This window comes from Akebia trifoliata, chromosome 13 (genome assembly GCF_017979445.1).
Source record: "Akebia trifoliata isolate Shusen 1 chromosome 13, ASM1797944v1, whole genome shotgun sequence".
NCBI classification, from domain to species: domain Eukaryota; kingdom Viridiplantae; phylum Streptophyta; class Magnoliopsida; order Ranunculales; family Lardizabalaceae; genus Akebia; species Akebia trifoliata.
Genome location: NC_141387.1, coordinates 15,743,358 through 15,761,043, shown reverse-complemented (window position 1 = coordinate 15,761,043; position 17,686 = coordinate 15,743,358).

The window sequence follows — 17,686 nt, the reverse complement described above, 5'->3', positions numbered from 1 at the left end:
AGGTCACCCATCCTAGTACTACTCTCGCCCAAGCACGCTTAACTGCGGAGTTCTGATGGGATCCGGTGCATTAGTGCTGGTATGATCGCACCCGTAGTATTTGCGCCATTTTATTTACTTAATTCATCCTATCCTACACCTCGCCGTCGACGGAATAATGCACGGATGACCACACGGCCACGTGATCCAACGAAATCGTAACGCGTGATCCATTCTGGTGGGAAGGATTGAATTTACCTAAAAAGGTGGGAAGGATTCGATAGTTTGGCAGGATGCAGAACATCTGATTCACCTCGAAAAGATCCATTCTGGAAGTGAAACGTCAAAATCTTTAAAATCCATTGCTACGCGATGGAGTTTTCACTTTTAGGCCCGATTCCTTCGTTTAGGCCCTGTTTTGGGCAATTTTACTATTTTTGGAAAGTTTTGTTTTAGTAATAACTTTTGCTTATAGGGTTTGGCAGTATCTATTTTCTTGATTAGGTCAATTTTTTTAAGTTTTTCAAAATTTTTTCTTATTTTTTTATAGTTTAATTAGAATTTTTTTTTCTATATCAATTGTTTGTAATATTAATGCATAAATCATGTCTAGTTTAATAAAAATTTCGTGTTAGAATTTTTTTTTAATTAAATTTAAAAATATTTATTTTTGTTGGTTTAGAGTTAACATGATGTTTATTATGCTTATTTTTTAGTTTGACTAGCATTACTAGCTTAGTAAGATTTCAACCATTACTTGGGGTTGTCGCATAAAAAACATGTTATTTTTTACAATTTTGAAAACATTAAAACCTTGGATTAACCCAAAAATAAAAAAATTGTTGACCCTTATTAAGGGTTAAACTCAAATCCATTTGACCCTAATTAAGGGTTAAAATCTTGCTTAGTAAGAAAAGTGTCTTTCCTTAGTTTTTCTTTTCTATTTATTTTTTAAATCATGTTGGATGAGACTATAAAGTCGAGAAAACCTGTGTCAACTCTACCTACGTGCAATTTCAAGTTCATTTACGAGTAGTGCTGGAGTGATATTGAAATGTACATCGATTCTGACATTCTGATGTGGTGCATTTATATAAAACCCTGGGTTTTTAATTCGTATATCGAAAAAAATAAATAGTAGAAGTTTGACAAAATCCTAAAAGTGGGACTTAGGGTAAAACTTTAGGATTTTGTTCTTGTCATTTTTAATGAAATTTGACCTTACCATTGGATTCAGAATAGTTGAAATACATACTTTAGCATATAAGCACACTCAAATGCGAGTTTGAACAGATAAATTGTAAAATCCTCGATTTTTGAGTCGGACTAGGCTAAAATAATGACTTTATTCTAGAGTACGAATTTTTAAAATTTGATCACACCATTGGATTTGTAATGAAAAATTATAGAAAATAAACTATTTAATCATCATTTTTTAATCTCAGAAAGTCGAATTATTGTGGAACCCTTACCTTCACATATTCCATATAGGGCGTATGCACTTATGCCCCACTCATAAGAATTATTGTGGCATTATATGGATATCCACTTCAGAACCCTAGTTAGGCCCTCATTGAAGACAATATATTTGGTGACCTCTCCACAGGACTGAACATTTCAAAAGAAGAAGCCAAGGCCCTAATCCATAATGGGATATTGGATTTAGTACCTTTACTGGGCCCGTATTGCTCCAGAAATCATCATGTTACAGTAAAACCAGAAGCCTGGCGAGCCACTAGAGACTATCGATTGTGCTTAGGAATCCTAGCCCAATATATGCTGACCTCCAAAAGTGACGGTCAGACTGTCCCTGAGTCCTTCATAAACTTAGCCTCTCAACTCTCCAGGAAAGCCAATCCTGTACCTCTTATCCTAGCTGAAACTTTCTCAGGTATAAATGCCATAAAGAATAGTGAGAGGGAAAGCTTAAAAGGAAGTCCACACCTACTCTATATGTGGCTTTGTGACCGTCTCAAAATTGTAAATGTTCCTTCAAACCTCGAGTATGGGCCAGAACATTTTTTCAAAAGAAACCTCTTATTGCGTGAAAGCTCAGTCAAGGCTTGGAGCAAATGGTTGGATTCTCGCCTTGCCCGTCATATCGGTTTAAGTTGCCCTTGGTGGATGACTGGTCCCCCTGTTCTAGGAACCAAAGGATCCTATTATGTTCGCTTGATTGGACTAGAAGAAACGTCTTTCTACCAACTTACATTGATCCTAGAGCAGTACAACGTACCCATAGAGTTATCTTTACCTCAGCACAAAACTTTCTTTCCTCCCGAGCCATTGACTAAAAAACTAGTGCATCTCATTGAGAAGGCTTGGAACAAACGCACATTCGGGTATCCAGACGGACCAACAGAATTCAAGGAGCCAGTTGTTAGAGCCAAAAGGATCAACCCTGATAGAAATCCTGATGACCATCAAGACAAAGCCAAGCGTTCATGTAAAAAATAGTTTAAGTCAGATTTGTTAAAAGATGTTAATGAAAACATTTCTTTGTCAATAATTTTCAATAAAATCTTTTTTTCTTTTGAGTAAACATTTATTCTTCTTTTGAATGAACATTTCATGAATAGATTATTTAATGGATTGGAGCACAGAATTTAATAAAATCCCAGGATTTATTAAAATGTTATCAAGGGGGTAACACTGGAATTCACTTTTGGTGGGGTTATCATTATACCTAAGCTCAATCGTCCATTATCTAGCTAGGGCTGTAAATCCGACCAGTTAGAACAAACGTCAATGTCAAGTCAATAGTCAGAAATGGCCTCAAAATTTATCAATAATTACACAGTTGTTCCTTGAAGATCACAGTGCCTCAGTCCTACTGGTTGTAAACAATGTCTCAGTCCTCAATCCTAATCAAGCCCATTGTGAGTAGTTGTCCTGAGTTTTCATGAGTTATTTGGATTAGCTCGAGTCCTTTTTTTCAGCAAGGTCATGTCTTCTTTAGATCGAGTTTATTCTTTTCCTGTTGAGTCGAGTTAGTTTGTTGAGTTTGTAGAGGTGTTTGTCGCCCCATCTAAATTTGATTAGATAAAGGAAATTTTTGAATACCTCGAGCACATTAGCGGATTAACTTCAAGGATAAATTTCTCTCCTGAACAAGAAGATAAGGGTTCGGCTCAACTTTTAATCGAGAAAGTAAAGGTCATTGACCTCGAACAGAACATAATTCTTAAAGAGATTCAAATAGAAACTCTCATATCCCTAGAGGAATACGAGGGGATAATAAATTTACTCAGAAATTTCAAAGATTTGTTCGCGTGGTTTGATGAGGATATGTTAGGTGTAAACTTAGGTGTTATTCAATACGGAATAGATACTCTCCCGATGAGATGAAAATATCGATAGAGCGTACCAATGTTGTCCTCACTGCATCTATCATAAGTCAATACAGGGTACCTTTGGGATTGATATCTGATAACGGATCACATATCAAAGTCGAGATTATTACTCTATGTTCAAAATTTAAGATCTGGCATCATCTCTTTACCGTCCTCAAATTAATAGAAAGGTTGAAGCAGCCAATGAAATATCTCAAAACAATCATCAAGAAAATGTGTCAATCACATCGAGATTAGCTAGAGAAGTTACCCTTCACACTAGGGGCACAACATACTTCAATGCAGTCTTCCATTGGAGCTATTCCCTACTCTCTAGTATATGATATGGAAGCAGTCTTGCTAGTTAAGATGGAAATCCTGTCTCTTAGGGTCTTATTGGAAAGTCAGTTGCCAGAGGTAGATTGGGTCCGTCATGGATACGAAAAACGAAATTTGATTGAAGAAAAAAACTTAGAATTATGTGCCACGTGCAAACTTATTAAAGAATAGTCGCTCTCATGTTTGATAAGAAGGTTATGGCTCGTCACTTACAAGTCGGGGATTTAGTACTTAAAGAGAATCGGGCACCTATCTTTGACCCTAGAGGGAAGCTCAAAATAAATTTGGGAGGTCCGTTCATCATCAAGGAAATATTATCAGGAAAACCTATCAGACTTCAAGATCATGATAGAATCGAATTACCAGAACCAACCAACCTTGACCAAATCAAAAGATACTACATTTAAGGAGGCCATCTTTGGCTGAATCAATTATCTTGTTACCTAGTTCAATATCTCCTTTCTCAGTCCTTTGCAACCTTTTTAAAATATATATATATATATATATATATATATATATATATATAATACCTTTTTCTTTCTTAGCCCGATCACCTAACCTAGGGGAGAAAAGAATTCGAACTACGTTTTGATCTGATCCCAAAATTCTGGGGTACGTAGGTAACCTGAGAAGTTACTTCAGGCTTGACCACATCAAAATAAAAAAAAATACATTCCCCTAAAAAAATTCAAAAAAAAAAGAAGAAATATTGTCAAAGTGGGGAAGAAAATTCAAATTTTTTTTTAAAAAGAAAAGCCACACAAGGGGCATTTGGGGTTTTGAACCTCAAAATTCCTTTCTTTTTATGCCCAGTTCTAAGCATACCTATAAAAGTCCTCCTAAGTACCATGTGAAAAAGTCAAGGAAGGTAGGAAAGCATGATGAAACCGTAACTCAAGAAGTTCAAAAAGGAAAGAAAAAGAAAAAATGGTACCTGCTAGGTTGAAAACCCGAAAGGGTGATTTAGGCAAAAATTAAGACAAGCTCGCAAGGTTGAAAATCTGAAAGGACGGTCTTGACAAAAAGTAGAGCAAATAAAAAAACCTAGGTTGAAAATTCCAAAAGGACGACTTAAGTAAAAATTAAGGCAAGCTTGTAAGGTTGAAAATCCGAAAGGAAAACTTTGACAATAATCAAAGCAAAGTAAAAAAGAAAAAGGCTCGCTAGATCGAAAACCTGAAAAGGCGATCTAAGCAAAAGCTAAAACATGCTTGCTAAATTGAAAACTTGAAAGGGCAATCTAGACAAAAGTTAAAGCAACAAAGAAAAATGGAAGAAAATCTCCATTGAATTGAAAAGCTAAAAAGGCGGTCCGAGTTGAAATATAAGAAGTCCAAACAACCAAATTCAGTACTCAGCTTAAACCAAACAAAGTCTCAGAAGCCACAAATATCTTGTCTATGATTGATCTGAAAAAATTTTACTTCCCTAAGTGAACGAAAGGGAGAAGGGTGAATTCTATAATGAATCTCAAAAGAAAATGTTTTGTTCTTTTGAGCCTGACTCAAAATCTTCAATATAAAAAAATCAAAATTAAAAGTTGAATCTTTATTGCGCTTGTGGTAATCAAATATTTCAAACAAGGGGCATTTTTTTTATAGCATGTAGCTTTCCCCTTTACACTAGGGGCATTTATTTTTCGAGTTGTGTTCAATTATCTCCAGTGTAATGTTTCCTATTAAACTAGGGGCATTTTTGATTTCAAGCCTGATCAATGTTAATCCTAAAAGATAATGGGAACCCCTAATTTAAGGTTACCCTCTTAATAGCATTTTTTTGAAAATCCTTGAGGTTAGAAAGAAGTTAAAATTCATTAAATTTTAAAAAAATCTTGAGGTTCAAATAGAAGCGTTTCTAATCTCACATTTGGTTGTGCTCAGAGATTAACTCATAACCCATTCACCTATAATAGGTGATAGGGCATTATTTCTTTTCTAGATTCATTTTCGATCATTCTTTCCTAGATCTATTCATTCTCAGATTCAATCACTCTTTTCCAAATTAATTTTCAATCATTATTTCCTAGATTCATTCATTCCTTCCCAATTTTACTTAGCCAGATGCCGTCGAGGGTTTTCTTGGAATTATGCTCAGATACCGCCGAGGGTTTCTCAGAATTATGGTTAGATGCCGCCGAGGGTTTTCTCGAAATTATGCTCAGATGCCGTCGAGGGTTTTCTCGGAATTATACTCAGATGCCATCGAGGGATTCTCAAAATTATGCTCAGATACCGCCGAGGGTTTCTCAGAATTATGCTCAGATGCCGCCGAGGGTTTTTTCGAAATTATGCTCAGATGTCGTCTAGGATTTTCTAGGAATTATGCTCAGATACCATCGAGGGTTTCTCAGAATTATGCTTAGATGCTGTCGAGGGTTTTCTCGAAATTATGCTCAGATGTCGTCGAGGGTTTTCTCAGAATTATGCTCAGATACCGCCGAGGATTTTTCAGAATTATGCTCAGATGCTGCCGAGGATTTTCTCAAAATTATACCTAGATACCGCTGAGGGTTTTCTCAAAATTATGCTCAGATACCGCCGAGGGTTTCTCGAAATTATGCTCAGATGCTGCCGAGGGTTTTTCTTAGAATTATGTTTAGATACCATCGAGGATTTCTCAGAATTATGCCCAGATACTGCCGAGGGTTTTCTTGAAATTATGTTTAGATACCGTCGAGGGTTTCTCGGAATTATGCTCAGATACCGTCGAGGGTTTTCTCAAAATTATGCTCAGATGTTACCGTGGGTTTTCTCAGAATTATGCTCAGATACCGCCGAGGGTTTTTTCGGAATTATGCTCAGTTTATGCCCAATTTATGCTCAGTTTATGCCCAATATATGCTCAGTTTATGTCAGATTTTGCTTAGATTTTACTCAAATTATGCTCAATTTTTACTCAGACCACATGAGATTTATGTCAAATACACACATGCACATTTGTTCCATTAATCAAGGAGAATTTTCTAAAATTCAAGGATCTGACACCATCAGTGAGAGCTCTCGCTCGAGGACCTGACAACTTTTTGTTCAATGAGAGTTTTAAGCTCAAGGATTCGAACGCCTCGACGAATTACTAAATCAGACTGCAAAATAAATTGTCACTAGCTTTGAAATTCGGATATCGCACTATCTACCAAAATAAATTTGCTATCTAATTTGCTTCAACCCTCAGCCAAAGAGGGGTATCTGTAGACATCCCAATTTTACACTCGCCTGATTAATCAACTCGCCAACCCGATTGCAACGGTTCCCAATGATGGATGATTATTCCAATGCTATATTTTGATACTAGATATGTTTCAGAAATTTAGATGAGGTATCTCAAACTAACAAAACTTTAGAAACCATGCTACGCTAGGAAAATATAACTCCAAAAACATAAAAATCATCATCTTACAGACAAAAAGAAGCTTTACGATAAGAATCACTAAAAAATGACCAAATTACCAATATACCCCTAACATCAAAACATCCCTAGAACCTACATTATGCTTAGGAAAACCCTTTCAAACACATAAAATAACAAATCAAAACTAAATAAACCATTTCACCAATTTTCACAAAATTTGATAAAATTACGAAAATGTCCCTCATAAAGTTCACGACCATTTAGCTCAAAAAATTTCATAAATGACACAAACCAATATTCCCACTAAATTCCTTATGAAAAACCGATTTCAAAACATCCTTGAACATTGAAAACGACTTAAAACGTAAAAAGTCCTCTTCGAGGGTAAAATGGTAATTTTACAATTAAAATTCTGAAATTAATAATTAAAACATTATTTAATATAAAGTGAAATCCTAATTAAAATTAAATTCAATCAACTAAGACTCAAGTCAAAATCCTAAAGTCAAGTCAATCAAGTAAGACTTAAGTCAAAATCCTAAATTCTAGTAAATCAAGTGAGACTTAAGTCAAAACCCTAAATTCTAGTCAATCAAATAAGACCAAAGTCAAAACCCTAATAGAATTCTAATTAAACTCTAAAACTATCTAATAGAATTCTAATTAAACACTAACTCTATATTTAAAAAGTACTTAAAAAAATCTATAAATAAGGGTCTCTACAACCTAGTTTCGATAAAAAAAAATAAACCCTAAGAAAAGTAGGTCAAAAAGTTTTCCCAGCCTCCCATAAACCCTAATTTTGAAGCCCTAACTCCTTACTTAACATCCATACCCCAATTTTAGCTCAAAAAATACCTAGAAACCCTTCAAAAATACCTAGAAATTGATAACAAATTAGATCAAAGAAGGACGTACTTCGTCTTGGAGGTCTGAAGCAAATCCGATGACAAAACAAAGCGAGGAGTGTTGTACGAGGAACTGTTTTATCAGATCTGAGGGAGCAAAACCGTGGTTTTCGTAAATGTACATATTTCTTATTTTTTTAGTGGTTAGGTCTTTTTTGCAATGTAATATTCTTGGGAATAATTAGAGACCGGCATTTACCGGGTGGGGTTGGTGCCTAACACCTTCCAACCCCGTAACATGATCCCCGGAATTAATTTATTTTGTAGATTTGTTTTCCTTATCTGTTTAGAGTCCAAGTTCAGTTCCTAGATCGTAATAACTAGGTGGCAATTCCCAAACCCCAAAGGTCAAAAGCAGATCCGCACACCCGGCAGATCGAGGGCGCTTTTACACATGTCATCACCCCCTCTCACCTCCCTGATCTAACCACCTACCTCCATCACTTTTCTCTAACATTCATCAACCCATATCATCTCTCTCTAAAAATCATCTCAACCCATACCCTTCCTTAACCTACCCACCTCACCCTTCTCTAATACAACCAACCACCACATCACAACCCATCCCTAACCCATCACCTTTCTCTAAACACTCTACCAACTCTTATCACAACCCATACCTCCCTTCATCATTTCTTACAAAATCATTTTTACAAACTAAACCCACACCCCTCATCTCCAATCTAATACTCTTTCTCACTAATCAATCCATCTAAATCACTTCATCTCCCCCTTCTTTTAACACATGTCATCATCTCCTTAACCCTCCCAAAGCCCAAACAACCTACCCCTTACACAACCCATTCTCCTACTCTAAACACCTCACGCCTTTAACCAACCTAATACTCTATCAACACATCACTCCCTCATACGTCTATTCTCTTAAATCAAACACATCATTTCATCTCACTAAATACATCATCTCATCACATCAAGCACTCTACCCAAATGGATTGGGTAAGATCCAAACATTACCTATTTTCACTCATTACACAATTACCCTCCCCTCCACTCTAAATTTCATACTCATCACCTTTAAAACCTATGTCATTCTCTACTTTCCCAATAATTCACCCCATTATACCCCAAAATATCCTCCCAACAACTATAAATACCCCCCATCCCTTTCAAGAATGGTTACCAATTCTCCCCTCCCAAGTCTCACATAAAAATATTACACTCAACTCAATTCTCACATTATCTCTTCCCTACTCCGTCAATCACACAAAAAAGTAACATTCTCATAAACCACTAAGGATTCAAGAAGACATAAAAGAAGAAGAAAAAGATTGAAGCTTCAAGGTGGGTCAAATGATCAATTTCCCTTTCTCTCTACCCTTTCTTTATCCCTATTCTATAATCCCCCTCCTCTCTTTATTTTATTTTAAAAAAGACTTAGAATGTAATGATTCCCCTCCCCTACTCTGGTAGATTGGACTTCAGTTTGGTCGAAAGTATAGGGGTTGTAATCTCTTTCAAAAATAAAAAATTGATTTTAATCCTAAAACTATTTTGAGGTACTTGGAATACAGATCCTCCTCAATAGATGAGAATGGATCCATGACATTAGCCAACACTTTTCAAATATTGATTATGTCCAAGGCTAATACTCTTCAGGATCATCTCTTTCGATGAGATGACCCTTACAAGCTACAGTCAAAAGCAAGTCCCTACTTAGGGAACAAGCCCCCAACACGTTGTACTTTATTTTATTTTTGTTTTCAATTAAAATAAACGAGTTGAATTGAGGTTACCACTATGTCGTAGGGAGAAAAGGGTGCCTAACACCTTCCTTTTCTCTAATCAAGCCGCTTACCCCAATCTTAAGGTTTGGTTAGTACCTTATCTATTGTGAGTCACTAAATGCCAAAATGTCACTTTTTCAAAAATTGTACATCGGTAACCATTCACACCTTCTTACAATATGAATGGTGGCGACTCTAATCCTTAGTAGGTATGGTACTCATAATCGAGGATCATATATCTACAATTGGCACTGGGGATACTAGGCTTACCCCTTGTGACAACTTGGTCGTTTGAAAAAAAACAAGATTTCTATTTGCTGACACTATTTGTTTGTTGTTTGTTTTTTATATTTTCTTTTTTATTTTTTGACATGTCCAAATAGTAATATTTATTTACTTTTGTTGCTTTCATTACATGTTTGTAAGGGGGTCGATGAAAAGTAAAAGAAATGAAAAATTTTGTTGCACGTGCACTTGCGAGCATAACCCATTTCACAAACCACCCCACCCTCAATATATTTAGCCCTGATGCCTAGTAGTTCTACTGCTTGAGATCGTTATTTCAAGTGTCGGGGTTGAACACATCAAATCCGATCACCAACCAATGACGTGTGTACTCCGGTATGCATCAAGGTTTGAAGATTGGATAATCGTAAAGCCACCTATTAGTCGCATGCATGTGCCCAATTAGGCAATGCTAGGGCACAAGTTTTCAAGTTTAGAATCGACCCCTAAAGCAATGTGTATGTGTTTAATGTATCCAGGCCTTGAAGCCCAAGTTGTAAGCCCAAAGAGGCACACGTAGTTCATAGGTTGTTTATTTCCACCTCTTTTCATCTTCTCTTAGGTAAAGGGGAATGTATGTCATGTTGTATTATGCTCATGTTAAAAAAAATAATAAACAGTGAAGGATAGGAGCAAAAAAATAGGAAGGGACATTTAATACAATGTTCAAGAAATCAGTTTCTATGAATTACATAAACTAGATTTCTTTCTAGTCTGTATTCGTAACACGGTTGGTCTTCTCATTCGTGTTGGGAGCACGGTTGAAGCAATGAATGCCTCATCCGTTTTTGAGCACGGTTGAAACAGTGAATGTCTCATCTGTGCCCAAAACACGGATAGCAGAATGATAGTTACATCTGTGCCATTAATACGGACCAGCAGGAAACCTGATTACTCATGAAAACTCTCATTTGCTGTTTAAACACCAATATCACTTTCAAAAAACAAAAAAACAAAAGCAAAAAAAAAAAAAAATTGATGACCCAAATCAAAACAAATTCAAGACCTTGGGCCTCGAACGGGCCCTTAGCACTTTGGGCAACCATAGGAAGTTACTCGACCAAACAAGATGACTCGAGACCCACGGATGAACGGGGCCTATTACCTTCAAGCCTTCCTCCGACCATTTCCAAAAAAAAAAAAGAGGTATGCGGATTTTCTCAAATCAAACCAATACCGTGATCCCACCCATATCCAAGCCGGATTGGGTCCTCCCACCCGTGTCCACTCAAACCGTGTCCACGACCCATATCCACTCAAATCGGGTCTACGACCCATATCCACTCAAACCAGGGTCTACGAACCTTGTCTACTCAAACCATGTCCACGACCCGTATCCACTCAAATCGGGTCCACGACCCATATCCACTCAAATCGGGTCCGCGGCCTGTATCTACTCAAATCGAGTCCACGACCTGTATCCATTCAAATCTGGTCCACGAATCGTACTCACTTGAAGTAGGTTCATGACCCATATCCATTTCAAAATGGGTCCACAACCCATATCCAATTTCAAACCGAGTCCATGATCCATCTGTGATCCAACGAGATTGAAAACCGAACAATCAATGCAAATGAATTCAATCTTTATTTAATAAAGTGTATTTTCAAAAAAAAAAAAGATTTAAAAATGCCAATTGTAGTCCTTGATCAAAGTCGGTGCCTAGAAATGATCTTACTCTGTTAATATGATGGGGATAGACTATGTTTGTTCAAGAAAATGAGGTGATTTAAGAGTGCCCTTGCGAGGGCATCGTATGCCACCTCTTCCCTGGGAATCTAACTGGCCAACCTTGATTTCATAGAACTAAATTGAAAGCTAAACAAAATGTGTACTCTTCCAACCCCATTTATTCGTAAAAATCTTATTTTTCAAAATATGTTATCGACCCCGTGTTGATGCTAGCTCTGTGTTGATGTAATTATTTTTCTAAAAGGTTTTACTGACCCCATGTCGATGCTAGCTCTATGCTGATGAAATTCCTATTTTCAAAATATTTTATCGACTTCGTGTCGATGCCAGCTTTGTGCTGATGTAATTCTTTTTTCAAAATATTTTACCGACTCCATGTTGACGCCAACTCCGTGTTCATGACATTTCTTATTCAATATATTTTATCGACTTCGTGTCGATGCCAGTTCCATGCTGATGCCAACTCCGTGTTGATGCCAACTCTGTGTTGATGCCGACTCCGTGTCAACGCCAGCTCTATGTTGATGTAATTCTATTTTTCAAAAGGTTTTACCGACTACGTGTTGAAGCCAGCTTCGTGCTGATGAAATTTCTTTTTTCAAAATATTTTATCGACTCCGTATCGATGCCAATTTCGTACTGATGAAATTACTTTTTCAAAATATTTTATCGACTCCGTGTCGATGCAGCTCCGTGCTGATGAAATTACTTTTTCAAAATATTTACCGACTCTGGGTCGATGCCAGCTCCTTGTTAATGAAATTCCTTTTTTTTTAAAATATTCTACCGACTCCGTGTTGATCCCATCTCTGTGCTGATGAAATTACCCTTTTTAAAAAATATTTTACTGACCTTATGTCAATGCCAACTCCACGTTGATGAAATTACTTTTTCAAAATGTTTTACCGACTCTGTGTCGATGCCAGTTCCGTGCTTTTTTCAAAATATTTTACCAACTCCATGTCAATGTCAGCTCCGTACTGATGAAATTACTTTTTCAAAATGTTTCACCAATTCTGTGTTGATGCCAACTCCGTGCTGATGCCAACTTCGTGTTGATGCCAGCTCCGTGTTGATGTAATTCATTTTTCAAAATATTTCACCAACTCCGTATTGATATCGGCTTCGACCGAGAAATTACCCTTTTCTGTAAAACTCGTTTATTTTATAATAAATAACTTGACCTGACCTAATAAAAACATCATTCATTTTTATTTTTGTAAACAAGATAATAACACTTGGTCTTCTGTACTCATAAGTGGCCAAAGAAAAGAAATATAAGCAGCCAGAGGTATCTCTTTATTTTCTCAGATCTTCCACCGCTACCATGAGTTCTTCCGAACCAACATTGCCCACAATGGTCGAAACGTCAGATGTTAATGCAAGGACAAAAACACTATTGAAAATGACTGAGAGACAAGAAAAAATGTTGAATGCCGTGTTAGCCAACGCCAACATCATACAAGCCCAGACAATGCAACATCATGTATCAGGGTCAAATCAGGATTTACCTGACCAACCTTCACTTGGACCGCAGACTACCTTGCCACTTACAATGCTAGAATACCAAGGGTCCCCGCTCTATATTCCACAGAATCGACTACCTCCGGTGGTCATTCCTGATGACGAATGCGAGTACAGGGCCATAGAGGCCAAAAGTGCAACAAATGAAAGATTGGCTTAGCAAATCGAGTCACTGTAAGAAGAAATAAGGAAGATGAAAGGCCTCAATACTATGAGTAGAACTCGATTCAAGGACCTCTGTTTCTACCCCAATGCTCAATTACCAACCAAGTTCAAGTGTTCGGAGTTTGAAAAGTATAATGGAGTGGGGTGCCCACTGTCACACTTCAAATTATACTACAGATCTATCTACCAATATGGCGAGAACGACAGGCTATTGGTGCAGTTGTTCCAAAGAAGCTTAACGAGGCTGGTGCTCAAATGGTTCTCTGGGCTGGACCACACTCTCATTAAGAATTGGCAAGACCTGACAGAAATGTTCTAGCACAATTACCAATTCAATACGGATGTTGGTCTAGATCAAAACGACATGGCTAAGATGACAAGAAAATAGAGAGAAACGGTAAAAGAGTATGCGTAGAGGTGGCGATAATCAACATCACAAGTAAGGCCTGCAATGATCGAGCAAGAGATGAACACCACATTTATCTTGACACTAAGGCACGCCTTCTATACTCATCTGGTAGGACACACCACAGGCACATTCTCGAATCCAGTATAAGTAGCAGATCTGGTTTAGAACGGGATCCGAACCGGTCTAATATTTGATTTTACAAGTCTAGGGACAGTAGTAGGAATCCCTCCTCAGAGAAAGCCAGTGCCTACGGGAAAGAAGAGGGAAGAAACACAGGTCAACAACGTACAACCAAACCGACCCCTCTTCATCCCTTTACCACCACCAAGACCACAAGCACCGTTAACTTCATGGGCTCCGACACCTTCACCAGCTTGGAATCCTACAACTCAAAACCAATTCAAGGCAAATCCTCCAACAATCGCACAATAGGTACTACTATATGGGCAGAACCAGCAAGCATGACCTAATAGGGTAAATAGAGTGTTTACCAGGTTACCTATGACAGTATCAGAATTACTGCCAATCTTACTCAAGGAAGAATTTCTTATAAAACGTCCACCAAATCCTGAGGCTGTAAAAGGGCCAGGATACAACCCCAATTTGTTATGCAAATTTCATATAGGTGCATCATGGCACTCTACAGATCAATGCTGGCAACTTTAGCACCAGGTACAGAATTTGATAGACAAGAAAATACTCATATTGGATATGTCATTTACGGGGAACTCGACTTCAATCCATCAGATTTGATAACCCCTATCGGGATAAAAATCAAGAAAGCAGAAATACCCACCATCAACACAGTCAACCATTACACGACAAACCCATCACGAAACACACAATTACCTTATAGAATGGTTGATTTTACCATCCATCCCACTCATCAAAATACTACTACCCGACCACCTCTTGTCATACCTTATACCTCGCCAAGTCCCAAGAATACGACTCGACCCCCCTTATATACCTTACACTTCATCCTCAAGACCACCACTCATCATTCTTTACATTCTATCAACCCCTCAAGTAGCTCCTCCCATCACCATTACATCCAAATCATCACCACCACCCCTCATTATCAATGTAAAACCTAATCTACCTCCAATGACCATCTGCTCACCTAAACCATTCTCATATAGCTCCAACCAAACAATTTTCTGGAGCTACAAGACCACCATCACCACAACTACAGGGGTTGAGACCATGAAGAAAGCAATGGTGGCTGACATTGGTCATATGAAAAAGGTAGAGAGTTGCTAAAAGTTATCAACAAAAGGGGTAAGCATTAGGGAATAAATAAAAGAAATCGCAAAAAGGGTGACAAAAGAAGAAAAAATGAGAACAAAGGGAAAGGGCAAGATGTACGAAAATAACCAAAAAGAAGATAAGGTTAAGATATCGGATAAAGAGGCTGCAGACTTCATTAAGCTCATCCACAAGAATGAGCACAATATAGTGGACTGGTTGAACAAACAACCGATTCAGATCAGCATTTTAGGTCTTTTATAGAAGTCAAAGGAGCACCAAGAAGTACTATTGAAAAATCTGGGAAAGTCACATGTACCTACAACCACTTCGCCTGCACAACTAGAACAAACGATTGGTCAAATCATGGCTCCCAATCCTATCATCTATACAAAAAGCAAATTTGTACTAGAGGGACGGGGGTAGGTTGAGCCACTGAATATCATAGTCATGTGCAAATGCATGATGGTTGCTAGGATATTAATCAATAATGGCTTAGCTTTCAACGTTTATCCTCTCAAAACATTCCGCAAGCTTAATGTCAACTAGTCACATGTCAAGCCCAACAACAAGGTCTTCCGAGGTTTCGACAGTTTAAGAAGAGATTCTCTAAGAGAAGTGGACCTACCTACCACAATAGGCCCTTAGATGTTCGAAATAACGTAAAAGGTCATGGAGATACCAATGACATTCAATTTGTTACTGGACAGGCCATGGATCCATATTGTCGAGGTAGTACCTTCCTCTTTGCACCAAAGAGGCAAATTTATCATGGGAAAAATGATGATATTGGTTTTAACAGAAAATCTTATCCTGGCTGGGAGAGCTCCGGACATGCCGTTTGTTGACATAGAGATGACGAAGGACAAGATGTTGTACCACTCCTATCAATTTGCTGCTGTTAATTATGTCGAGAAGGGAAAAGATAAGGTAAAAATAGAATTATCAAAGGCAAATCTAATGATTGGTCGGGTCTTGAAGAAGGCAGGTTATCGATCCAGACAAGGGTTGGGACTATGTGAAAAAGGGAAAGCCACGCTAGTTGAAGCAAAGAAGCACATTCCTTATTTCTGTCTGAGGTTTAGGCCCACCAAAAAGGATATATCAGATATGAACGACAAAAAGAGAGAACTTTGACTAGCAAGAAAACAAAATTGTTAACCAAATGTTTGGAATCTGGGTAAGGTCCCTCATATCAGCGTTAGCTTCCCGAAATCTTAGGTCAGACCCGACATACTATCAGAACCACTGCCAATAAAACTAGTCAGAAAGTCGAGAACAATAAGTTTCAAACTCAAACACGTTCAGAAAGACTCCGTTGTTGAGTGCCAACCACCTCCTTCATGAAAGTCATTGATGTCTTATTCAATGGGGATTCCAACGAAAGTCTATCAAAGACTACTTAAGAGCCTGTAAAAGTGGAAATCACCACGAGCCACAAGAAAGAATTACCCTTCCCCACTGGCATTGACTGGGCATCAGTCATCATCCCATTGAGTTTGGGGGGAACTATGCCCAATTCTGACAACAATCAATCAAAGATCATGATCTCTGAACCATCAAAAAACCCATTTTCTCATCTCATCCATCCCCTCAGAGAAGGGGAAGTCTTGAATAACTGGGAAGAATTCTCGTTAACCCTTGAAGCTACTGAGGCCTCAAAAAAAATACCACTAGACAAATCCAATTTGCCCGAGGATTTATAACGAGCCCTCGTCCTTGGAAAAAGACTATTTTGAGGGCTCCCTATCTTCACTAATAAATTTGCATGATTGTTTTTTTTTATTTCAGATATTCGAAAAACAACAAAAAAACAAATATTCCTCAAATATAAAAAATATCTCAAAAGACAAAAAAATCAAAATTTTTTCAAAATTGTAAAAAAATAGATATTTTTCAAAAACCAAAAAAGAAGTTTTTAAGGGATCTATCTCGATCAAATGAGTATCCGAATAAAATAGAATTTGAAAGTGACGAGTATGATTTTGATCTTGAACTCGACTTTGACCTCATGAGGATTGAAAAAGAGTCTGAGGACAAAATGGAGTACCCACCCAAAGAAATCAAAGAGTTGGTAGAACGTCACAAGAAATGTATGTAACCAAATATCGAGGATATAGATTCAATCAATCTTGGTACTGAAGAAAACCCACGAATTGTCAAAATTGGAGCCTTACTAGAATAACAACAAAAGGAAGAACTGATCAAACTCTTACAAGATTATCAAGATGTCTTCGCATGGTTATATAGAGATATGCTTGGGTTAGACAGAGATCTGATTGTCCACAAGCTACCCATTGCTCCCAGAAGCAAACTGATCAAGCATAAATTGAGAAGGTTGGAACAAGAATGGACCCTCAAGGTCAAAAATGAGGTCATGAAGCAGTTTGAAGTAGGATTCCTTGCAGTTTCTACGTACCCCGAGTGGTTGGCTAACGTCGTCCCAGTACCTAAGAAAGATGGGAAGGTACGCATGTGTGTTGACTATCGAAACTTGAACAAGACTAGTCATAAGGATGATTTCCCATTACCACACATCTACATTCCGTCGATAGTACTGCAGAGCACGACATGTTCTCATTTATGGATGGCTTCTCAGGCAATAATCAGATAAAAATGGTAAAATAAGACTAGGAAAAGATTGCATTCATCACACCATGGGATAGCTTCTACTACAAAGTTATGCCGTTTGAGCTGAAGAAAGCAAGGGC